The 26,090-nt window shown below is 34.9% G+C and overlaps 1 protein-coding gene across 1 annotated transcript in view; it reads left to right on the top strand.

Annotated features, from left to right (window-relative positions):
- Positions 1-26,090, top strand: part of LOC128984747 (cGMP-specific 3',5'-cyclic phosphodiesterase) — a 266,127-nt gene that overhangs the window by 142,034 nt on the left and 98,003 nt on the right. Inside the window, exon 3 of the mRNA XM_054404093.1 lies at positions 5,864-5,939. The gene's annotated coding sequence lies outside the window, so the exon portion shown is untranslated. The remainder of the gene's footprint in view (positions 1-5,863; positions 5,940-26,090) is intronic.

Here is a 26,090-nt window from a genome sequence, read left to right as displayed (position 1 = left end):
TTACTACTTCCTTTACCACTTCCTACGTCGCGGACCTGATTTTTAGGATTTTACGCCCTTCCCATAGCATTTTAGGATTGTAGATAACTTGATCTAAACGTCATAGACAGTTTTCACACTCCGGACTGCTCACCCTTACTACTTCCTTCACCACTCCCTATGTCGTAGACCTGTTTGCTCTCCTTCTTTATACTATTTTAGAATTGCATATACATAAATGCCACAGGCGGTCCCCACACTCTGCACTGCTAGCCTTACAACTTCCTTCCCCATTTCCTACGTCATGGACCTGTTTTCCTCTCTACTATTACATTTTAGGATTGCAGATACCTTAATTTAATCGTCATAAACAGTTCCCACACTCCAGACTGCTCGCCTTTACTACTTCCTTCACCACTTCCTATTTCGTGGACCTGTTTTCCTCCCTTTCCATAGCATTTAAGGATTGCAGATACCGTAATCTAATTGTCATAAACAGATCCCACACTCCACACTGCTACCCTTGACTATAGAATCTAGTAATCTTCAGTATAATCTTTGCTCAATAGGAACAACTGATGTTTTTCCTTTTGTACTGTATTTTGTTTTGCTAGTGTACTGTGGATAGACAAATTACAAGTCTTTTGTTTACTTTTTCCTTGTTATTTAATTCAGCCAACATGGTTTCCTAGCAACCCATGTTAAAAGACATAATGTTAAAATGTCTAAATTAAAATGTAAATTAAATAATGTTAAGACTAATGTTAAAAAAATGTGATTTTCAGTTTCATTTTTCTACGTATTTAGATTTTTGTTGGCAGTTCTAACTGCAGTAAACTCGTTTTTAGGCCAGAAATAAACTATTTACAATATTTGAAGAAAATCGTCGGAGCCGTTTTCGAGATCTTGGTACAAGCAAGCAAGCAAGCAAGCATACATACATACAAACATTGCTCGTATTAGAGTATAGGATAGTCGAGTATAGTTCATCCAAAATCTTCTCATACGATTAGAGGTATTAGTTATGAATAACATTTTTAACACATTAAATGAACTTAATCGCGCAGCGTCACTGCGAATCAGCATATTCCTTTTCATCCAGAATACGATCGACCAATCTTTCTGATCACGTCCCTGGAAAATGGCGAAAACATATAAATCTTCCCAAATACCTCTTCCTCCTTCCACCTGCTCGAATACTTCTAGGACTTTCGGAAAATATTGTATTTAAAAAAACGTTTTAGCATTTCATGAGAGTCTTTTCGGATTCCTTTATATTCCAGTCAGGTATAAATGCAGTATAAAAATAATACTAATTAGTAAAACAGTGATATGCTACATAGCATATTATTAATGTAATATTATTAGTTTATCACTAGAAGATTCTCGGACAGAACTAGGTGATGTGCATTTTTAACCTTACAATATACGATACAACTTGCAATGAAAATCGCCGTCACATGAATTTTAATACAGTACAGCAATAAAAATATTGGTAACTATAAATTGGTATATAGTAACTTTACATAAAGAGTGTAATATTAGATAAAAACAACTTGGGTTGTTAAGCTCTCAATAAGCGTTGTGGTTGGTAGATATTTTCAAGGGTCCTCGGCACTATCTCATTGAGTATCGCTGAACCTTGTTATTCAATAGTCGACCTTTCATCTTCGCCACAAAATGTTATCAGAGATCGGATCTACCGTCGCAATAAAATACTTATAATGTTACCTCAAGTAGATCACATCTGAAGCTGCCAGTAGCAAGTAATACTCTTTTAGAACATCTTGATTTAAAGTAGCATAGTAAATGTTTATTTTATATTGATAACAACTATGACACACATTTAATTAGTACTGATACCTTTCTGCTTACTTTGATACTTCTCTTTTTGTATAAGAAAGCAGTCCATGCTAGATGTTTTCTTTGACTACCGTTCGTACCTTTGTACGTATCTTAACAGTGTGACAATATTTAAAATGGATACTCAATTAATGAAAAGAAAAAAAACTAAAAAACAAACATATTAAAAATACAATTATACTGCCACCATTATTTTACTATAACACGTAATAAGTAATAACTTATATTTTAAAGAATATCCACGATTTTACTTTTTACAAATCTAGTTGCACCTTTTCGCAACGTTGTAGGTTCAAAGGTTCTATGTTAAAATTTTAAGTTACAGCCTAATTGTGTTATATTGAATAAATAAGACGATGATAATCCCTTGACACTTCAGAGATTACAGATTAATTTTCTGTGAGTGACGCATAAAAACCTACATTGTGGAGTACAAAAGGTATGTTTTGAAGAAATTAACATATAAAATAGAAGTAAGTGGAATGTTACGTTGATACTCCACTTTCAATCCATACAAATATATTTGTTGCTAAAAGTTTTGCAAAATCTTAGTTCGTGAACCTCGACATCACAGTTGTAATTTCGATTGTGCTTTTACTAAATAGTTTAACCATTCACGCCTAGCTTTGAGTAGACTGTTTATTGTTAGTAACCCTTTCTTCATAAGGTGTAAATAAATGCGTTTTCATAATATATCTTCCCGGGTATGTAAAGTGTTATACCAATTTAAATCTTCCTCTCTATTTATGTTAATTTTACTGTAAAATTACATATAACTTTTTGCTAGTTCGCCAACATTATTAAACACTATTCTGCAAAGGCATGAAAATATGTCATAATAATTTATAGTGTACCAACCTTTGACAGTACGAATGTTTGAGAAATTATGAAATAAGATAATTTAAGATAAAATAAACGAAGCGGGATTTCTCATGTGATGTCTAATAAATGTAATACTAAATTGCTCATATACAAATAACCACCCAAGTATTATGCTGATAAACATGTGATATGGGCTGTATAGTGTCTCTTGTATCATGAGTCGTTGTTTTAACCTTGGTTACGTGACGAAGGTTAAGTGAACTAGTTAATTGGATAGCTTCAACAACCCCCTAGGTAAACCCCTCGTGCTTATCCCATAGAATTAATTAAACATCACCAGGCCAACGTGTCTCACAGTGTTAAGTAATTTCCTATGAATAACGTCTAGATTATCACTACATGTAAACTCGTCAGTGTAAGATTATCGCACTGGTTTGCTTGTACTTGATTTTTAACACTCATTTTGAGTTAAGTTTCCATTTTTAAATGTAGGCTTCGTTTATAAGCCCAAGTTATAACTGGTGGCCTCCCCATACACCGTTGAAATAACCGCCACAACGAAAACCACAAACATAATTTAGAACAGTCACATTTATTTATTTCAATTTATTCACAGTTCCGTACTTCTAATAAACACCTTTTGATAACTAAAAAATGAACCAAATATTTAAATAACCCATATTTAACCAAAATTTTGCATAGTAATTTAACAAAAACATGCACATTCATTGGTAAATACTCAACTTTATTAATGATTATTCAATATAAAATACATTTTCACACAACCGATATTATTTATTTTATAATAACTATTGAGATGGGAACTATAAAGTTGGGTTTGTTATCGATCTAGACAAACAACATCTGTTAGGTGTCTAGTTAAATTTTAGTGGCATGTTTCTGTTTTAAAATTCTTAAACTGTTAATTAAAGATTGGATCCAAGAAGCCAATTGACACGAATTTGTCCAGACTACTATTGAATAAAGAGTTTTTTCTAAAGGAGATCTAGATTTTTATATAACAATGGAAGAAGGATATTAATAAATTAATATGCATATTGCATAAGTCATCTCCCTGACTTTGTATGCGGCTCTGGACATAACTGCGGTGTAAATGTATCAACATGCAAATCCTTCTACATCCTTGCATTAGTATTCAGATCTAAATTGTTTCATCAAATGCAAGATAGCAAATATGGTGCCATTCTATGCTGTGGTTATACAGTGGTTAATCATTCTATTAACTCTCAGCATTGAATCATGTTAAAAATGTATCTTAGTAATGTATATCTTAAAAAAAGTGTTGATATTCAGCTATTACTTTAACTTAATTATAAAACTCAATACCATATTAAATATTCATATTTAATTATCACCATGCAAATCAAGGCATAACAAAACTGGCAATAGTTTGATACGGTTGGTTATATTTTTGATTAATAAAACATTCAACGGATTGCCACTGAAAAAGAATTTCATTGAATGTAGGTCCGATGTGTATTGAGTATTCAACTGTATTCAGTTTCAATCTTCAATTACAAGTGGTTTATAGATTTTGAAATACAATTGTAACAAAAATTATTTATTAATTTCTCTTAAAGTACCGCAAAGGACTTTTATTGCGGCTGATATTAATATTGTAGTTTACAAAACGATCGCGTAGGGTTAGTTTTTTTTGACAAGAGTAGAAAGTTTAAAGTACGAGTTTGGGCAAGTGGCTTTAAAACTTCTACGAGTGTCGTAAAGGCTAATTACGCGAGTTGCGTACTCTACTTTACTTACTAGCTTTTTTAATTACTAATAATCACCATTCATAAATACTAAGAGAGGATTCTTTTCGTTTATGACCCTTAGGCCCTTATTCACAGGTAATACTTCCAAACTTAGCTGTGTGATTTTTTTTAATAAGCTGCCTGAGCCTCTTCAGGCAGACAGCCTTTCTCTTCCTCTTTTTAAGTCAAAAATTTATAACTGGCTTGTAGCAAACCCATTCTACTCAGTTAAGGACTTCATGAAACATAAAATTAAAGCAGAATCTTTCATACTGTAAATTAAGAATTCTCAATTCTTGTTACCTATAGATATGAATATATTTAGTAATATTTTATTCAATGTAATTTGACAATGCCTATTCCTATGTACAACTTGGTAAATGGCAATAAACTTTCTTATTTTTATTCTTAGTACCTGGGGACCGATTGTCACTGATTGTAATGCAACGACTTATTTCAGTCAAATTCAACAGCTGATAAGTTGTTGTTCGAAATATATTACAATTATACTAAAACTGCTTTTCTCTCAATTCTTAAACTTCATTGGTCAAAACTTGTACTGAAAAGTAACAAAAGAATACTATAAAGTAAGTAAACCATACTGTAAAGTAGGTCTTTTCAATTCTAATAACTAAATTGAAAAGGCTATAAAAACGATCATAGGTAATAGTAGTTTACGCAACGATTGCGTTAAGTGAGTCTTTACGACACGAGTAGAAAATTTAAGGCACGAGCCTTGGCGAGTGCCTTAAAAACTTCTACGAGTGTCGTAAAGACTATTAACGCGAGTTGCGTACACTACTTTACCTACGACCGTTTTTTAATTACTATCAATCTGGATTTAATTACTAACAATCACTAATGATAACTTTTTAAAGAGGTTATGTTTTCGTGTATTGTCATTGCCACTGAAAGTGATGCAACGACTTGTTGTATAATCAGCTGATTTCCTGTAATTACGTGTTTGTTAAACTTCGTCAAATATTACATTGCTAGCAGCATTCTTACCATAAATAATATTGTATCAGGTACAATTCGGCAAATATTTCATTTATTTTTGGACTTCCACCAACTTAATTAAGAATACGCGAGTATCAACATGAACAAGTCGGATCAACAATTAAATTGGTCAACTGATCAGCTGATCAGCTGATTAGTTGACGTTCGAAGCATTACAATTTTAATTCTTTTCTCTCAATACTTGAACCTCATTGGTCCGTTACCTGTGTGGATATGAGAAAACTATGCGGATATGAAATGAAACTATGCGGATATGAAAGTAAACAGCTGTAAAGTGAAACTTTTCAATTCTAAGAACTGGACTGAAATGGCTACTTTAAAAAACGGTCGTAGGTAAAATATTTATCGTGATTGTTGTACAATTGGGTTGTTTTGAGTTTTACAATACGAACCATTCCGTGTTCCAGACATTTGCGTCCTGATGGTCATCGGCAGAGTTTTAAATCCAGGGACGACACAACACCTTGTCATTGAAAGTTTTTGGTGAGTAAATTATAAATCTACATTCCTACATCTAATGCACACATTTTCTCTCGTATTTTAAACTTCCCGCCATTAAAATGCTTATAACTTTTAGAAATCACATATAAAAGCATTTGTAGTTCCTGTCCTCTAGTATAAAAAGTAGTATAGTTGTCGCATCGGTTTTAAGGAAAAAATCTTACTCCAAACATAGAATCTTTATTAATGTGTAACTACAACAGATTAACAGTTAAGAAAATCAATCTTGTGTTGTTTTCTCTTGTGTCAATTACCCAATTGACAGAGAACTCGTTAGACAATGCTGCTTTGCCCCATCACAGTCCTCTAAGGCATGTTTCGCAAAGAATAACTTTGCTATAATCATTGTGTATATTTTACTGGGGGACAAACATGTAAAAGTCTAAACAATTTTACGAAATTAGCCTTTTCTAAATCATTGCAGCCCACGCTACTTTCATTACGGGACACGAGTTGAATTGAGCCAAAATAGCATGGTTTTAACATACGATGAAATCTTTGTTATATCCGAGCATAGCAACGGAAGACTTTAAATCCACTGCATAAAATGGTTGCACATGCATAATAATTGTGTTTCTTTAGTAAAGTTCAGTGAAAAACTAATTTGTGTATTTATTTTCAAATATATGTTTTATTTCATTTAAAAAATATTAACTGCTAGAGTATATAGGCCTACTAATGGGTTGTGCGTTAATCTAAAGACAGTGAAGTAAAGAACCGCTACAGTGAGTGACTTGGTCGATCCAGTGACCCGGTGTTGACCGGTAACAAGCTATTTAAAAGTCAAAGTCAAAGTCAAAGTCAAAATTATTTATTCCATAAAATAAAACAATATTACAATACATTGTAGTAAGTAAAAGGAATTATTCCCCCGAATAGACTATTGATCCGTGATTGGGGGAAGAGTTAACAATATCATCAGTCTATGGGTATTGTAAAATTGTTCGAGTCACTGCACTTTTTTATTTTAAACACATAAACTAAATAAATCTAAGCTCTAAACTAAATAACTGTATTTTAAATGCTAACAAAATTTTAATTCTAAAATGAGGTGAATTACTTTTTAACATTAAACACAACGTCGCACTACCCTGTACAAGATTCAGCCCATTGTATTTATTCCAACACAATGGGCTGAATCCCATACAGAAACAATATGGATTACAATGTTTTACAAGTAAAATATAAAAAATATATATATAAATATAAAAAATGTGATCGATGACTGAATCATGACAATATCAGACGTTTGGAATATAGACCGACTGGATCAAAGCCTCTGCAGCAGCCCGCCCGATGTGCGCGAGCCACTCGCCGATCATCCGCTTATAAACAGCAACACTGCAACTCTCAGCCTCAATAATGTGTGTTGGAAGATTACGGTACAGGACGTGAGCAATATAAAATGAATTTTTGTTAGTGGTCGTAAGAATAGATTTTGGGCAACTGAAGCCAAAGTTTAAACGATTTCTTGTAGGGTACCTATGGTGAATCTCAGAAAATATTTGTTCTTTATTGGATTTAATGAATAATAATAATGTTCTTATGAAAAGCTGTCTGACGTTTAGTACTGGAAAGTCAAGGAAAAGCTGGTCTGTTGAATAACGGAAAGGTTTTTTAAGAATTTTTTTAATCAATGATTTTTGTGAGATGAATAAGGGCTCTAACACAGCTGACGAGACGCCACCCCATGCCAGGACACCGTATTGTAACACCGACTGCACATAGGCGTAATACACCATCCTGCAGTGATCCACCGTCAGCACCTGGCCCAGCTGATCGAATGCATATACTAATTTTCTAAGCCTCTGCTTGACATACCACACGTGAGGAACCCAGCTTAATTTTTCGTCCATAATTATGCCCAAATATTTTTATTGTGACACACGTTCGATGACGTTACAATCACAGTCACGTGACGACGGATCACCACAGGAGTGCAAACGTAAATGACGCGGGCTCGGATCACTTTCCTTCTTTAAAAAAATTGGAAGACATTTAGTTTTTAATACGTTTAAAGTTAAAGAATTATGATCCAACCAATTTTTCAACTTAAGTAAGTCGGACGATGCCCGCTCATACACCTCATCCCACGTGCAGCCTGTAGTCACCATTGCCGTATCATCTGCAAACAAGAATAATTTGCTTCTTGTTTCTAGTTTTGATATATTATTTATATAAACCAGGAAGAGCAAAGGCCCAAGATTGCTTCCCTGGACCACACCGAATTCAATGTTTCTTTTATTACTTGTGACACCATCGATTGTAACAACTTGCACTCGGTCTTCTAAATAACTTCTAAACCAGTCAAGGGAGAGCTTGTCTAGTCCACAATATTCCAATTTGTTGATAAGTTTATGTCTGTCAATAGAGTCAAAGGCTTTTGCTAAATCTAAAAAGGTCACCATTACACGTTGTTTTGAATTTAATTTATTTGATATAAATTTATTAATGTCGAACAATGCATGACTTGTGCTCTTACATGCTCTGAAACCAAATTGTGAATCACTGATAATGTTTTCGTTTTCAAGGTAAAAAGCTAATTGTTTCTTAACACATTTTTCAAGAATTTTAGATATTGCACCAAGCAACGAGATTGGTCTGAAGTTTGATGCAATGTTTTTTTGGCCAGATTTGTAAATTGGGGTGACTTTGGCAGTTTTAAAACATTTTGGAAATTTGCCGGACAGTATACTTAAGTTTATTACGTGCAAGATAGGCTGAACTAATATTTCAATGTTTGATTTTACAAGTTTTGTTGGGATGCCATCCCACCCAGGAGCCGAATTCCCTTTAATTGTCTTCACAACTTCGAGAAGTTCAGCCCGGGTGACCGGCCTCAGGGAAAATACTTTGTCCGTGGCATGTGCGGCATCGTCGATTTCTGGGGGCCCATCGCACTTTATCGCGCTTGCTAATTGTGACCCCACGGAGGCAAAATAATTATTTAAATCATTGCATACAATTTTTATCTGGTCAGTGGTGGCAGTGCCATCGTGCGCACAGAATGCTTCTATTGGGAATTTTTCCTTCCTACTTGGACGTCCTGCGACCTCATTTACGATGTACCAGAATTTTCTGGAGTCTCCGTCTGCATCTTCGATTTTATTTTTGTAAAAACTGTATTTGGCTTGCTTAATTAATGACTTGAGGATATTCCTATATCTTAAAAATCGCGTACGCAACTGAACGTTGAAAGGACGGTTTTGAACTTGTTTGCTTAGTTTATCTCGGAAGCGTATTGATTTTAGGAGTCCAACTGTTATCCAAGGTTTTATTTTGGAAACTTTAGCAGGTTTATTTTCAATAACTGTATTTGAATTTAAGATTGACTGAAGTTTATTATTTAACATTTCTGATGCGTCGTCAACACTTTCTGATTTCAAAATTGAGTCCCAATTACAAGAGATTAAATCGTTGCTAATGCTATGCCACTCAACTATTTTCGATATACGGTTTTTAGTGGACATTTTACAGGACGTTTTTTTACATACTTCTAATGAGATGCTAAAATGATCTGTAATTTCTGTTTGTAAAACTGCGGAGTTAGCCGTGATGGAAGGCGGCAACCGTATGAAGAAATGATCAATATGACTAACAGGACGTGTTATTTTGTCAATGCAAGCTACAAAACCTAAGTCATATAATATATCTAGATATCGCTCTTCTTGTGAATTAAGAATAGGTTGAATGATATCGCAGTTAAAATCGCCTACTAAAATACTGATGTCTGATTTATTTGCGTAATTTTCTAAATATTCTTTCAAATTGTCATTAAATATTTGTAACGATGAATTGGGGCTACGGTAAACACAAAGCAGGTTACACATTGTACCGCCACAGTTGAAGGTCAAGGACAGGGTCGTAGCCACGCCACCGAGCAATAGCTGGCTGCAAGACACTGATAACGAATTATCAATGTAGATAACTAGTCCGTCGCTTTGATTTAGGTTGTTGTAACTTCTAAAAGTCTTATAGCCGTCTATGGTCATAAGATCGCTGTCATGGTTCAGCCATGCCTCAGTTAACACGATACAATTGAATTTGCACTTAATACCTTGTAAAACTACCAACAATTCATCGAAGTTTTTCTTGTAACTTCTAATATTTTGGTGTAGGATCTTAAAGCTAGAAAGTGAATTTAAACTGTTTTCATTCAAATTATCAAAGTTGAAAAGTTCAGAGCTAGGAATTTCAGTACAATGTACTACTGGTATAATTTCGTCATCAACAACCATTTTACAAACTGTCTGTATACAAATACAAGATAAAAATATGAGATAGGAAAATACAAATACAAATTTAAATTTAAATTGCCGACCGGCACACCGAACACCTGAACATTATTGTTGTTATGTAGTTGTTAATGTTTGGAGGTTGTTCGGAGGTTGTTCAATGCAGTACGTGTATGGTGTAAGAAGAGATAATGAGAACCAGTTGAAATTGAAATAATCAGTTGTATTATTTGCTTGCGATGGAAACTGCAGTGTAACATTAGGTAAATTTAATCATAAATTATTATATCATTACATTGATTTGAGTTGGAAATGAAGCCTTTAGCTTACAAGTTGCAATAAAAACATAAAATTATAGTAATAAATGGCTGCACATTAATATGAACTATCATCCTATTTAACTAAAAGCAATGTAGCAATGTACTTTAATTTATATATTTAAATTTTAAATCTAGATAAGGCAGAGTTTACCTACCATTTGAATTTAGCCCAAAACCAGGTCAAGTATGTGTTTAGCCTGTATAAAGCTAAAATAAAGTTTCATAATCAATCGTCGGTAAAAAAGCTCTAAATATTTTACTTTTATGTGGAATACTCAAAGACAAGCTTTGCCTCCAATTGTGATACAGCTTTCTGAAAAAGAAATATTTGTGTTTTATCTATAAGAGGAATACTCCATTTTACCATACAGTGGCCCCATATAACAGTTGTAGCTTAATTGTTTGCCTACAAACGTAAACTCCCTGATTGAATATTGGTCATGTTAAGCGAACCACGCTGCAACCAACTTGATTATAACTGTTTACATTACTGCTGACGTTGGTAGCACTAAATGCAGTACGTTGTCCTCCGTGTTGTACTTATGGAATACATTGTTATTATTGTTGTTATATCATTGTTATATAGTGTGGTGGCTTAGCAAAATGATAGTGACCTGATGGATTAAAGCTGCAGCTTTTGCACATTTCTTCCATACCCTAAATACAAACAATTTATGGGGGGGTGCCCGATTTTTAGGTCCGCCATCTTGAAATACGACGCCATCTTTGTTTTCTTCAGAGGAATTGAACTGTTCATTGAAAATGGCCTAAAATCACCCAAAAGGACACATTTACGCCATTTTGTATATAACATGTTTTGTTCACAATTCAATTTGCTATAAAACGAGATAAAAACCACTTCGATAACTTAAATAGTCTTGAAGATATAAACTGTTAAAGTTGAAAATTTGATATATTCCTCTACGCTACATGTAGGTTTTGCTATATATCACCCAAACGGTCAACGGTACGTATCTGTTATTATGATATATTTTATTCGTAATTAAATTTGCTACAAAATGAGATGAAAATCTCTAAATTAACTTAAATAGTTCGGAAGATATAAACCGTTAAAGTTATAAGCTTCTTTAATTTCTGTATGCAATAGGTTGGTGTTTCTTAAAAGTCCCCGCGATTCGTTTTTTCTGCACGTATTGCGTCAGAAGACTGCAGATTCACACATCAATACTGGACCTAAAATAGTACTTTTTAAAGTACTTCTTGACTTTTTTCACCCAAGAGGGGCCGGCCCACAAGGAGTAAGTTGAAAATCTTAAATAAAAGCATAGGCCATGATGCATATCAAATTAAAGAGATTTACCTGTAGAACGCGTTACCACAAACTGCGCTGTAAAAGGACATGTGGGTCAAAAGTTATACAATTTTATAGTTTTGCTTATTTATTTATTAATTAACGGTCTACACCATTTCATCTCATTGCATAACACTATAACATACGTAACGGAACTTAACAACAAGGATCATACATATCAAACAATAGTATTAACAAGCAAAACAATGCTCAACAAGAATAAATGTATAACAAACTTATCAAGAATTGAATAAAAAAGATGTCAATAAACCTGGAATTCCATAAATTGATCGGTTTAAAGTGATGATATTTAAAAATTCTATCAACATGCATCAACATTTTAATAAATATGAAAGCAAACAAGAAATGCAATAACAAACTGGATCATAGGACCACTCTACTGTATTATGGGCCACCAAGGATTATGAGAAACAAGCAAGCAGCTATTTCCTACAAGTAATAAAACTTGAGGAGAAAAATTCGATATTTTTAGAAATACTGCTTCCCAAACGATGTAGTCTTGGTAGCGTGCTGTTGTAGGCGTATGCTGTAGAATGATATCCCCTTTCAAATAGGTCCTGAGATCAGGATGGTCTGGAGCAGCGATAATTTACCCTGCTCAGCAGATCAGGAGAGTCAAGTTCTGCAATGAGATTCTTCCTCAGGAAAACCAGGTCAGCAAATACGCCTTCGAGAACTCAAGTGGTTTAGCCGAAGATGCTGTCGAAGATCCTCAAATGGGTAAAACCCTGAATGGGTATCCCAGACGAAGTCCTACGATTCTAAAACAAGAGCTGCACTCTTTCGATGTCCTGTGAACGACCCATTTCTGGATAATCTCAGAATGAAACCAAGGGCTGAGTTTGCTTTCCTTGTTAACCTGTTATCTTGATCATCAGGGTTGAGATATGATGTAAATGATACTCCAAGGTCGTTGACAGAGGTGGATCTAACAAGTGCATTCCCATTTATTGAATAGTTAAAAAGAGAGGTTGTTGAGGTCCTGTTGAATGGAACTATCATCCACTTGAATTCATTCAAAAGCATTCCATTTTGCTTATTTGCATAAACCACATTGAGATTCCATTGATGTTGTATCCTGCTGGAGGCATTTTGATACTGAGAAAACTTTTTACATGATTTGCGTTTGGGCAGAGATAAAATTGTTCACACAGCCCATTTTTGGAATTTAAATAGAAATTTATTTTTTAAAATTTCATAGTCCCATATAGGTATAGCATACGCTATAGGAATAGGCTATATCATACGCTAAATGAGGATATATTAGTCCGTAATATACGGATATTAGAACTTCGAAGGTAGATGTGTTCTTTAAACTACGTAGAACAAAAATTTCAGAACTGACTTTTGTTGAAACCTGCTTAATGTGATCTGAGAAATCAAAATGTTTATATAGTGTCAGTCCCAGAAACCTAACACAGTTAGTTGGATGAACTGTTGTGTCATCCAGAAGTAGGCTGAATCCATTAGAGAGGCTCTTTGAAATAGAAAAGTGCAAAAGTTTGGTTTTTTCGGCGTTGACGGAGAGAAAGTTGGAATCAAACCACTCGATTAAGCTACTTGCTTCCCGAAAGGTAGTGAGCCCCAAGCTTTCGATGGTGAGGCTGGAAATGGAGAGTGGGGTGTCATCAGAAAATAGTGTTGGTTTGGCGGTTGATATGCAAGATGGAAGGGTGTTAATGAAGAGCAGGAATAGGATAGGGCCTAAAACAGAGCCCTGAGGCACCTCTCTCAAAATGGTGGTCTTATCAGAGGAATAGGAGTGAATGAACCCAGTTGTCAAGAATCTTTGACAACGTCAGCCATATATTAATGAATATTGAATATAAAATTGGTCCCAGTAGAGATAGATCCTTGAGGTACACCAGAAGAAGCTTCGATGTTACAAGACTTCGCTCCAGCAAATTTCATTGTTAATAAGTGATTCCACAAATAGTCCTCAAATCATACAAGTATGATTCAGTGATCCCAATCCACCAAGCTTTGCCACGAGATAAGTGTGACTTACACGGTCGAAAGCCTTGGATAGGTCCAAATTGACAGAATCGACCTTAAGGTTACAAGAAAAGGCTTGCATTATGTCTTCCTGGTACGGAACCAAATTGGTCAAGGTAGTTCGCCCTTTATTGAAGCCATGTTGAATGTTGATAGGACACGATGACATTGTTAAAAGAAAAAGAGAGTCCATGAAGTAGAATTGCTGGAAATATATTAGCCGATGTAGGTTGTACCACCACTGGACGATAACTTTTGACGGACGGGTCACCTTCCTTGAAAATTGGTAGCACATTACCATTTTTAAGACCCCTAGGGAACTTTCCAAGCTTCATCAAGATGAGATGAAATGGTGTTGACCATTAATAAATAAATAAGCAAAACTATAAAATTTTATAACTTTTGACCCACTTGTCCTTTTAAAGTGTAATTTGTGGTAACGCGTTCTACAGGTAAATCACTTTAATTTGATATGCATCATGGCCTATGCTTTTATTTAAGATTTTCAACTTACTCCTTGTGGGCCGACCCCTCTTGGGTGAAAAAAGTCAAGAAGTACTTTAAAAAGTACTATTTTAGGTCCAGTATTGATGTGTGAATCTGCAGTCTTCTGACGCAATACGTGCAGAAAAAACGAATAGCGGGGACTTTTAAGAAACACCAACCTATTGCATACAGAAATTAAAGAAGCTTATAACTTTAACGGTTTATATCTTCCGAACTATTTAAGTTAATTTAGAGATTTTCATCTCATTTTGTAGCAAATTTAATTACAAATAAAATATGTCATAATAACAGATACGTACCGTTGACCGTTTGGGTGATATATAGCAAAAACTACATGTAGCGTAGAGGAATATATCAAATTTTCAACTTTAACAGTTTATATCTTCAAGACTATTTAAGTTATCGAAGTGGTTTTTATCTCGTTTTATAGCAAATTTAATTGTTAACAAAACATGTTATATACAAAATGGCCTAAATGTGTCCTTTTGGGCGATTTTAGGCCATTATCAATGAATAGTTCAATTCCTCTGATGAAAACAAAGATGGTGTCGTATTTCAAGATGGCGGACCTAAAAATCGGGCACCCCCCCATAAATTGTTTGTATTTAGGGTATGGAAGAAATGTGCAAAAGCTGCAGCTTTAATCCATCAGGTCACGATCCTTGCCGATATTGTCTCTAAGCCACCACACTAATATGGATATAACTATTTTAAGTGTTATGGGTGTATTCTTAACTTGTAGGAAAACCACTTATGAACAGTGGTATTTAAAGTACAGTATTGGTTCATTTTTACCTAAATAAAAAACGTTCCTCGATGAAGCACATGCCAATAGAGACCAATGATGTTCAACTGAATTTTGAGATAAATAGGAGCAATTTAATGTGTAATAAAGATAAAAAAATAGTATGATAGGGAACATAAACATTTACTTTGTACAAGTTAAATGAGGCTTTTCCCTAGCTAATGGATATAATCATGTAGCCAAAGCTTTTTCACCTATATTTGCATTGCTTTTGTAGTTGATATATTTTAAAAATTTATTAACTGCAAATTAAAGTTTTCAAAGGCAATTTAACATGTCATTAAAGTTTTGGATTTAATTAACCTGAAGTTCCTCTAAAGTATTAAAAAAAAAATTGGACATCGTTAGTATCAAATTGAAGATATTGTCCCAACCTCATTTCTGAAGTTGTCTAAAACGTATAGTAAAGGTTGGTTGCATCTAATGTCTACTTTAAAACATTGGGTGAGAATTTGCAGATTATGAACAGTTCTCTTGGTGTTTCTAAATAGTAAATCCTTTACAAATTTGTATTAAATGTCAAAAAACGTTTTAAATTTGTGGGTTGTTCGTTTTCAGACTTTTTAACTCAAATATAAAAAATATATTTCAAGTAAAATGTAAAATTAGGTAAGAGGTCATCAGATTAACAGTTGAATTGTATGACCAGATAAAGGCAAATTCTCGTAGGCTATTTATGATTCTTCTTTTTAAAATTTTATCAAAGACTTAGACTTGTTTCTATGCTTGGTGCAGAAAATAAGTTTTATGATTTACCTTTTCATTTAATTGATAAGGATTAAATTGCTCTGGTTCAGATGGATAATAGTCATCCTCTTAATTTTAAAAGTCATAAACATTTACCTACATCCATTTCTAGTTCTCACTGATTTACTTCACCAAACTCATCACGATCGGCAGTTTATTTTTTTATATTCTACATTCTGCATACTAGATATTTATCTAAACATGATTGGATTCGAGTTAGTTTTCTGATTATTTCATCCCTTATTCCCTCACGTAATACACCGTTAAGCTCCGGGCGAGTTGGCGTTTCCAATATCCCAACAATGTAACTAAGTTTAGATTGCTCTAGTTTTACTTATCAAAGGTTTTAAGCGTCATTACATCATTTTTACTTTACCTAAAACATTGATTTAGACTAAACTAGAAATGTATGATTATGTTCCACTGTAATTAAATCATATTATACACATTGAAATGTTAAATAAAACATTTCTGTGTTACACATTTTATGGATAAATAAACTAGTGAAGTAGTTAGACATATTCTAGGTTGTCTTACACTCATTATATGATCAGAGGTCGCGATATTCATACTTAATGAAGGTCTATGCTTTATCCATGTGAACTATTATACGTCTTGACTGAAATAACTATTGAAAAAATATTGTTTATCGAAAGTCATTAAAATAAATACAATTCTTAGATTTATTGTATACTATTTCTTTACAAAATTTCAAATTTTTTATGTGACAATATTAAGAAATGCTACCAAATTAGAAATAAAGAAAATACTTAATAGTTTTGGTGAATTTTCCATATAAGAAATAACCTTTTTCAATCTACTTGAAGAAATCCTAATGGCGGGCGAAGCTGCAACGGGTAACAGCTGGTATACAATCAGAAAACAACTTGCAGAATGTTATCAAATTGAATGACGCAAATTAAAAATACCAATTAGTTTCTGTGTTCATATTTTATTTCCTTCATTTAAAAGAGATATTGTATCACATTGGATCTCTCAGTGCAGTATCACATAAGCTCGACATGGGGTCAAAAGGTTTATTTATAGACCAGTTCAAAATAAATAACGTAAATTTATATTAATTTGCTTAAGTACATGATTTCCTCTTTATACTGACTCTTTATATCTGATTCTGACTTTTTAAATATCCAATAGTCTAAAATCAGCGTTAAACGGGTATGATAATAATTGATAATAAAAAAAATACTTTAAAATATTTGGGATACCATATACAAAGCCATTTCTGAACGCTGAAACGCGACGGAGATTCCGTCGTGCATAAAAGGGTCCCATTTGAACCAATGTTAAAACACTCACCGACGGAAAGCTCGATAGATTCTGATAGATTCCGCCCGACCGAAAACGCCGTGCATAAAAAGGCCTCTTTTATGCACGGCGTTTTCGGTCGGGCGAAATCGTCAGGCGGAATCGATGTCCCTTTTATGCAGTTTCTCCGCCAAGCGGAATCCGCTGATGCCCGTCGTGGGGGTGGTCAGTACTACCAACTTCGTTCATTTTGCCATCGTCAGTGACCCCAGATGGATCCTTGTGTATTGGTGTATACTTATTTGTACATTAAGAGAAATAGACGGCGGCGAAGGAGATGGGCTATACACCCGGTTAATCAAAGTCGTAGGGTGGATGGGGCTTTCACAAACCTATATGGGTTGCTGCAAAATGATGGGGAAAAGTTTGAGAAGTTCCTACGAAACAGTAAGTTTGTATTATTCCGCGGATTTAAACAAAAATGTAATTAATTCTCATGCAGTAATTTTTTCCCTAATTACACCACTTTATTAATACTCTTCAATCAATTACAATGAATACCGTAGGTGATTTCAATACTGTGGACAGAGCGTGGGGTAGGTTGGCAGCACTACATTCCTCCCGACGGAAAACGCAGTTGCATAAAAGGGTTCCATTTGAACCTATGTAAAAACACGCTCCACGAAACGCCGAAACTCGGCGGAGTCTAAGTCCTTCGTCGGCCTCCGACGGAATTCTGAAACGCGACGGAGATTCCGTCGTGCATAAAAGGGTCCCATTTGATCCCATGTTAAAACACTCACCGACGGAAAGCCCGATAGATTCTGATAGATTCCGCCCGACGGAAAACGCCGTGCATAAAAGAGGCCTTAGGCCTCTTTTATGCACGGCGTTTTCGGTCGGGCGAAATCGTCGGGCGGAATCGATGTCCCTTTTTTGCAGTTTCTCCGCCGAGCGGAATCCGCTGATGCCCGTGGTGGGGGTGGTCAGTGCTACCAACTTCGTTCATTTTGCCATCGTCAGTGACCCAAGATGGATCCTTGTGTATTGGTGTATACTTATTTGTACATGAAGAGAAATAGACGACTGCGAAGGAGGTGGGCTGTACACCCGGTTAATGAAAGTCGTAGGGTGGATGGGGCTTTCACAAACCTATATGGGTTGCTGCAAAATGATGGGGAAAAGTTTGAGAAGTTCCTACGAAACAGTAAGTTTGTATTATTCCGCGGATTTAAACAAAAATGTAATGAATTCTCATGCAGTAATTTTTTTCCTAATTACATCACTTTATTTGTACTCTTCAATCAATTACAATGAATAATGATATTCTATTTACAATGATTACCGTAGGTGATTTCAATACTGTGGATGACAGAGCGTGGGGTAGGTTGGCAGCACTACATTCCGCCCGACGGAAAACGCAGTTGCATAAAAGGGTTCCATTTGAACCTATGTAAAAACACGCTCCACGAAACGCCGAAACTCGGCGGAGTCTAAGTCCTCCGTCGGCCTCCAACGGAATTCTGAAACGCGACGGAGATTCCGTCGTGCATAAAAGGGTCCCATTTGATCCCATGTTAAAACACTCACCGACGGAAAGCCCGATAGATTCTGATAGATTCCGCCCGACGGAAAACGCCGTGCATAAAAGAGGCCTTAGGTGTACTTCAGGTGAACTGGTAATTTACTATTGTAAAAAAACACCATTCAGTTAGATAACTGTATATCTCCATTTGGTTTTTAGCACCTTAATATTTACTGTTTTTATCCACATTTTAAATCTATTTGAACATATTTGGTCACATTGGTACGTATAAACTATTCTACGTAGCAATGTAGTATTTAAAGGTTTTCAATTGAGTATGTATAAGGTTATGATCTTACACGGGCTTTGCGTGTTTTACAAAGCAGTATTTGTTAACGCCCTCGTAAACCAGCCCAGCTAAGGGCGAGAGCCACTGCTAATGCACGGTGTATTGAACGCCCCAGTACGAGGCAGTAAAATCATCTTCAAGCTTTTATACGCCATCTCACCTGGCAGTAAACAGGTCCATATTCAATCTCTTAAAAAATATATTAAGTTGAATCAGTTATCAACTGTATGCTAGAGTTTATCTAATAATTAATTCGGTTCTCGATGTTCAAAGTTGGTTTCACTTTTATTTAAACATAAAAAAGGAAAAAAGCAAAGTAATTTTACAAATCTATCTGCGAACTGCACTGTAACACTAGTAATCCTAATAATTTACAAGTGAGAAGGTTTGGATGTATGGATGTATGGATCCAAGCATTGATGTTTGTGACAAGTAAACACGAAAATTACCGGTCGGATTGGGCTGAAATTTGGTGTGATGATAACTCACATTCCCGATTAACATAAAGACGCATTTTTTATCTCAAAAACCCTTTCAGGCTCAGTCCTAGTGGCTCTGGAGTTTACAATGTTAACCTCATAAGTATTTATATTTAAAAGAATACAAAAGTTTTGTCAGCAGTTTCAACTACACAAGTTGGTTCTATGATATAAAATAGCCCTAAAAAGTTATAAGGATTACCAATTGATGCAGCACTATTAATTCTTGTATGCATATTTTATGACAACATCTAATTTGAACAAAAATAATTTGTGAAAAATGTCAATTTCACTTTTTTATTGTTTAGGTGTAGTGGTAGAGCATTATGGCTATGGTAGATGTGCTATACTATATATATATATATTATACTATAACATGCCATAAATTAAAAGAATAATTTTTTCTTAAACCATGTCTTCTCCCATTGCAAACGAAAAGCACGAGTATAACTGCAATACACATGTTATACTTATACGCCAAACCCGTACGAAGGACGGGTACTCTGCTAGTATAATAAATATAACGGTTGAAACCAGATGAATAAAAAATAAGGAATTTTTCAGACGCAATGAAATGTTATGAGGATATAAACAAAATTATAACACCGTTAACTCCACCAGGGACACCGACGGTCAAAGCAATCAAAACTTGATAACAACGTTAGGACACACAATATTGCTTAAGGGCTCAATATATTGCTTTATTGTAGGAACACTTACTGTATTGTCGAAACATGAGAATCGTAAAACTTACAAGATCAGGTCCATCAAACAACGAATAATTTACTTTAAACAATCGTGAGTAGCGTCATTATAAAAGTCAATGTCAAGAGTTCACAGTAGAGGTTTGTTGATTCGTTGTTTAACCGTTTGACATTTTACTATCTCACCATCAAATATTAATTTTGAATATTAATGATGTCAACGTATTGTGGTGCCACGGTATACATGTACTGCCTTAGTATTCCATACAAACTCTCTACCCTAAATGTCCGATACATACTGTTTAATAGCCTACTCTGACCTCCCTATTTTAAAAGTATAGACCCTTTTCTTCGTCAATATATTTTTACACCTTACTCTCATGTGATATATTTTGGCCAGCGATAACAGGCTTATGAGAGTGATTGGGTCCGAGGCTCCTGATTGGCTTGTGTGGTCCAATGTCCAATGTACAACTGTCACCATCTGTTTAGGGCCATGATTGGTTTCGTGGCGTGTTTGGTAGATTGCGTTTGAGAGAAAATTCACTCATTCCAAAGTAATATACTTCATTGTTTAGCAGCTAAAACCGGCACTGAAAAATACGTACTGATGAATAAATAACTTCTTTTCTATGGGTTTAGAGCCCATGAATCAATAATAAATGCACCGACTTATAAATACTATAATTAGTTCTAAATGAAATAATAAAACTCTAATGGGACTATTATTATTTTTTTTAACTTTGACATATTGAGTGGTACTCTTTTGTTAGATGGTAATAGTTTTTTCACCACACTATGATGTTTTTGGCTGTATTACATACGTTAATTGGTGGCTGAAAGCTATGTTTTGCTGGCCATGCCAGCTGTCATCGTAATTTGGGGACCGAGCAGGTTTTTACAGGCCGGGGCCGCAAAATCAGCTGTCCGCTTACATACTTAAAACATGAATGCATTTTAAATACACAATCAAAATCCATAGCATTGCAATAGAATTGTGTTATTGTCACCGTTGCCTAGCAACTATTTATTTTTATTTTTGCTGATTCCTCAAATTATTTCTTCACATAACCTTAAAGTTGTAGTTGTGTTGACTATCAGTGTGCATTGTTATAGTGGTAAATAGTGGTAATAGGGTATAGTGTGGTGAAAAATAGCGTTCGTACCACGGACCGAAATGGTTTTGCAGCTCTCGATCGATTTAAGTTCTCGACTTCGTCTCGAACTTAAAAACTATCTCGAGCCGGCAAAACCTCATTTTCGGCCCTTGGTACGAAATATACTATTTGCAATGTATGTACACTAAATATATGTAATGTTCTACTGCTATCACTAAATCTGTGAAACTACAAAATAACAAGTAATAAGGCAGCTTACCTTACCCCGCAAGACTGCGTCCCGCTGTATACTATAAGCGGCAATAGATAAGCCGCTTTGATACTTACCGAGAACTGAACGACAAGGCTCCGTGTTTAACATAATCTGTAGTGTTTACCATCCATCCTTCCATGTACACAAGGATGATAAGATTTTACGAACCACTATTGGAGTATTATCAATAAATTGTATAAATGTACACAGATGAGTAGTATTCAATAGGTTAAGACCAGGCTTTTAAAATCAACCGGATTTAATGAAACAGTATAGTATTAAAACAAAAGAACCTCTCCCATATTGGCCATTCACAAAAAGAAAAATCATATATTTTTTGTGAATCAACACTTTTGTCTAGTCTAATCTAAGGACATTATGAGTTCTTAAACATGAGTCTGGATTTTAATGGGTTACCCGTGTAGGGGGAGGGCAATGGAGTAGGAAGAAAGAGGTTCTTTGCATATCAATCAAACTCATCGGCTGTCATAAAGGAAGAAACTTGTCAAATAGAGGTTAAACATGGTCAAAAATGGAAGGGTTAAAAAAGCCTAGCCGTTTCAAATTCGTCTTGTAAAATCTCAACTACCTAAATAGCATTTTATTCTATTGGCACAAAACCAAATTTCTCAGCATCTAAACTAGATTTTAATTTGGTTAGATCATAAAGAAATTTATCTAAAATCAGGAGACATACCCCTGTAAATTTTTGTTGTAATAAACTGATTTTATTAGTAGGATAAAAGAAATGTAAGAACTGTTAGAGAACCATTTAAAAGACTAGTAGTTTGTTTTCATAACAACTTAAACATAACAAACATTACAATAATAAGAATTTCATATACAGCTGTAACTGACTGAGTAAATAATTTTTTATCTCAATACTTCCCTAAAAAATGACACTTTACTCGGACAAGAAAACTGCTGCTCATGCATCCTTACATCTTGAAGTATTCTCTTGAGCCACACTGCTTCCCCTACAACCAAGCTTGCAGCAATCTGCAGCAATCAAATCAAATTCTGTAGTTGACAAAGCTACACATTTCTGACGTTTACTACACCAGAACACTGGACTAAGCACCTTTATTTCCTCATCCATCGCTTTGACCCAATGATGAGAATCCTTGCATGTCACCGCTTCCTTGCACTTAGTAGGTTCTGCAACACATGTCAAAAGGGCACAATCAGCAAGTTTCACAGGAGGCCTCAATTTTGATCTGTTTCTGAAACTATAGGCCTACCTCTGTCCTTCTTCGTAAACTTGCAGTTGTTGAAGAGTTGGTTTCAGTTGTAGGAAACCTTTTGTTTTGTTCCACAGGCTCCTTGAAGTCAACAAAATATCGATTGCCACCAACTGATAACACAGGCATTGGGCCACAAACATCAGCATTTATGCGATCACCAGGTTGATTAACAAGTATTTTGCGAGTACCAAAACTCAACCGATGCATTTTTCCAACAATACAAGCGTCACATATCTCAGACTTAGTACCTGAATTTGAGAATTCAATACCATTTTTCTTAAGGTATGTCAAAACTCAAAACATAACGCTTATTTCGATGCCCTAATCTCTCATGCCACAGTTGTAAATCATCTTTCAAAGCAACTTGAGCTTTAGCTTCTTTAATAGGAATAACTTTCATATTCATAATGAAAAGTCCATTCTTTCTATGTGATTGAGCAACCAAAACACCATTCTTGAAAAAATTACATTTGTCCTTGCTGAAAGTAGAAATTATACATTTGTCCAACGTAGAGGAAATTGAAAATAAGTTCTTGCTCAATTAAAGAACGTACCAAACATCTTCCAAATGGTTTCTCTGGCATTTCCCTCCCACAATCATCTCCCCTATAATTATGTTTCCCTTGCCGAGTGCTTCCATGGTTTGACCATTTCCAACTCCAACATGCTTAACTGTTGAAAATGCCTCGTACGTCACAAACCATGATCTGTTCATTGTCATGTGCTGCGTAGCTCTAGAATCTACAATCCAATTAGATTCTTCGATACATACTTGTGAGCGACCACAATATCCAACAAAAGCACTTCCAGGTTTTAGTGACTGTTTGACATTAGGACAATCCCTCTTCATGTGACCAAGCTGGTTACATGAAAAGCATTTATGTCTCCATTTCTTTTTCTTATTTTCAGCTCCAAAATCAGTGACGGTAATTATACTTGATGTTGATTTCACACGGTTAGAGTTAGGTTGTGAGAAAGTTTTATGTTTTGAACCAGTGTCAAATGCAGCATTAGACTCCTTTACACCTCCAACTTCTCGCTCCTTCATTCTCATTTCAACCGTACACAGTCTCTCTCTCAATAATGACAGTGTCCTCAGATTTTTCGGTACAGACTCCCAAGGGTTAATGAATTCACTATATTCACAGAGCAACGTATTCAACACCCTATTTATGAATAATGAATCAGGAAGCTTAACTTTATCTTCTTTCCAAATTTCGTCCTGTAGCTCAACCCAAAGTTTTTCCAGCTTTGCTATGTGTTTCGCTACACTTTCATGTGAGTCCTTTTCCTTAATTCCAAAGAATTCATTAAACAGACGGTCTTGTCTCTGTTAAGTTCTCTGTTCAAAAATATTCAAAAGTTTTCCCCACATTTCCTGTGCAGTTGAACACATATTTATAAGCTGTCTTACTTGACTGCTAACAGATGAAACAATGATATTCTCTGCCGAAAATTCTTTCTTTTCAAGTACAGCAACCTGTTTCTGATATTTGTCCATCTTTGAAGCGTCTTCATCTTCACCTGGTTTCTCAGGGTATACAAGCTTTCCTTCAACAGCTTCCATTATACCATGAACTCGAAACTGTATGACTACTTGAAATTTCCAATCTATCCAATTGGATTGACCCTCTAGTTTATCAACTACATAAACTTTAGAAATTTCCATGGTAGACAAAACACTTGAAGACAACTGGACAAGATTTTTCAAGACAAATAACAATCACAGGATCTTTCACATATATCCTACTAACAAATCCATAAACACAGTTATTTGCGAGTCTGGGCCCATAACCTGTTGTAATAAACTGATTTTATTAGTAGGATTAAAGAAATGTAAGAACTGTTAGAGAACCATTTAAAAGACTAGTAGTTTGTTTTCATAACAACTTAAACATAACAAACATTACAATAATAATAACTAGAGGTCGTCCAGTGGTCGAAACTCGACCAAAAATATTTTAATACTAGCTGTGTGCCCGTTCTACGCACGGGGATCTTATAGTAGTCAGTTGAAACCTTCTTATATTAAGATTAAGAACAGCAATTAGTTTGCATATTTGCAGATATGCTGGCAAAACTATTATATATAAACCTCCGCAAATACAGTATCTGACAGTTCAAGCCAAAATAAATGCTTCGCAATTAAATGTCACCCGGATCGTGTTGGTCCATATGTCCAATGATTAAACTAAAAAATGTTTTATAGATCCATGAAGCGTAGCCCTATAGTAGGCCTATAATTGAAAGTTGATTTCCACATCGGTTAACTTAAACGTATTTAAAGTACTACCTCGACCTCACCAATTAACACTTTATTCCAGTTGACATTTTCAGTATCAAAGATGCTCTTGTCCATTCCGTGAAACACTGAGAAATAAGGACATTAATGCGTTACCAACATACAACAAAACAACACAATACAACAATCCAACAAAGGTCACGAACTATTGATACATAAACAATATAAAGGCGTAAACAATTCATGATGGTTTGCCCAACAAATGTTTTACTCAAATAGGTTATCATTTTCTTAGCATACCAGGTAAGCTAAGATTTGGAATCCAGACAGAAAAAGCAAAACTATACAGAGTTAAGAAATCACTTAAATTGAATACGGGCGGCTCTAATAAATAAGGTGCAACACCAACGATATCAAATTTGTAAACTACCGGTTCTAGGGAAAAGAACCAGTACCTACGTAAGAACCTACCTAAGAACTATAGTAAATCGGACCAATTAAATACATTAATATCTAGTCCCGAGGTTATTGATCGCTTGCTTTTGGATTTTCTCGTAAAAAGTTATAGCGTAAACTTATCGGTGTCAGTTTGAAAAAAAAGCAACCTTACCCAAACAACTTTTTGTTATTTAATAGATTACGCATTCTCTAAACAATGATTAGTATATCTATTAACATTAGAAGGAAATGTGACGAAAATCACACAATGTTGGGGTTTTGGTCATTTGTAATTTTATTTTTTAAGTAGGTAGGCCATGTATTCTATGGAAAAGTACCGGTATCAAGGATTGTCGTCAAAAAGGTTGTTATGAATAAATATGTAGGCTTACGTACCCAAGATATGAGCTATGGGCCTATTGGCTGTATGGTCCAGCGATTGCATCACACGGTGAGTAGAAACAGAAAGTGACACATAGGAAAAGCGAGTTTAGTACTTCCTCTGTTAAACCTCTGTTACAATCACCCACTACAGTTGTGATTTTTTACTTTACACTTAACACAACCGCCATT

The sequence above is a fragment of the Macrosteles quadrilineatus genome, unplaced genomic scaffold, assembly GCF_028750875.1.
Source record: "Macrosteles quadrilineatus isolate MER2022 unplaced genomic scaffold, UCM_ALF_1.0 Scaffold_2__2_contigs__length_208266976, whole genome shotgun sequence".
NCBI lineage: Eukaryota > Metazoa > Arthropoda > Insecta > Hemiptera > Cicadellidae > Macrosteles > Macrosteles quadrilineatus.
Note: the sequence above shows the minus strand (reverse complement) of the source record. Positions and strands in the feature narration are given on the sequence as shown.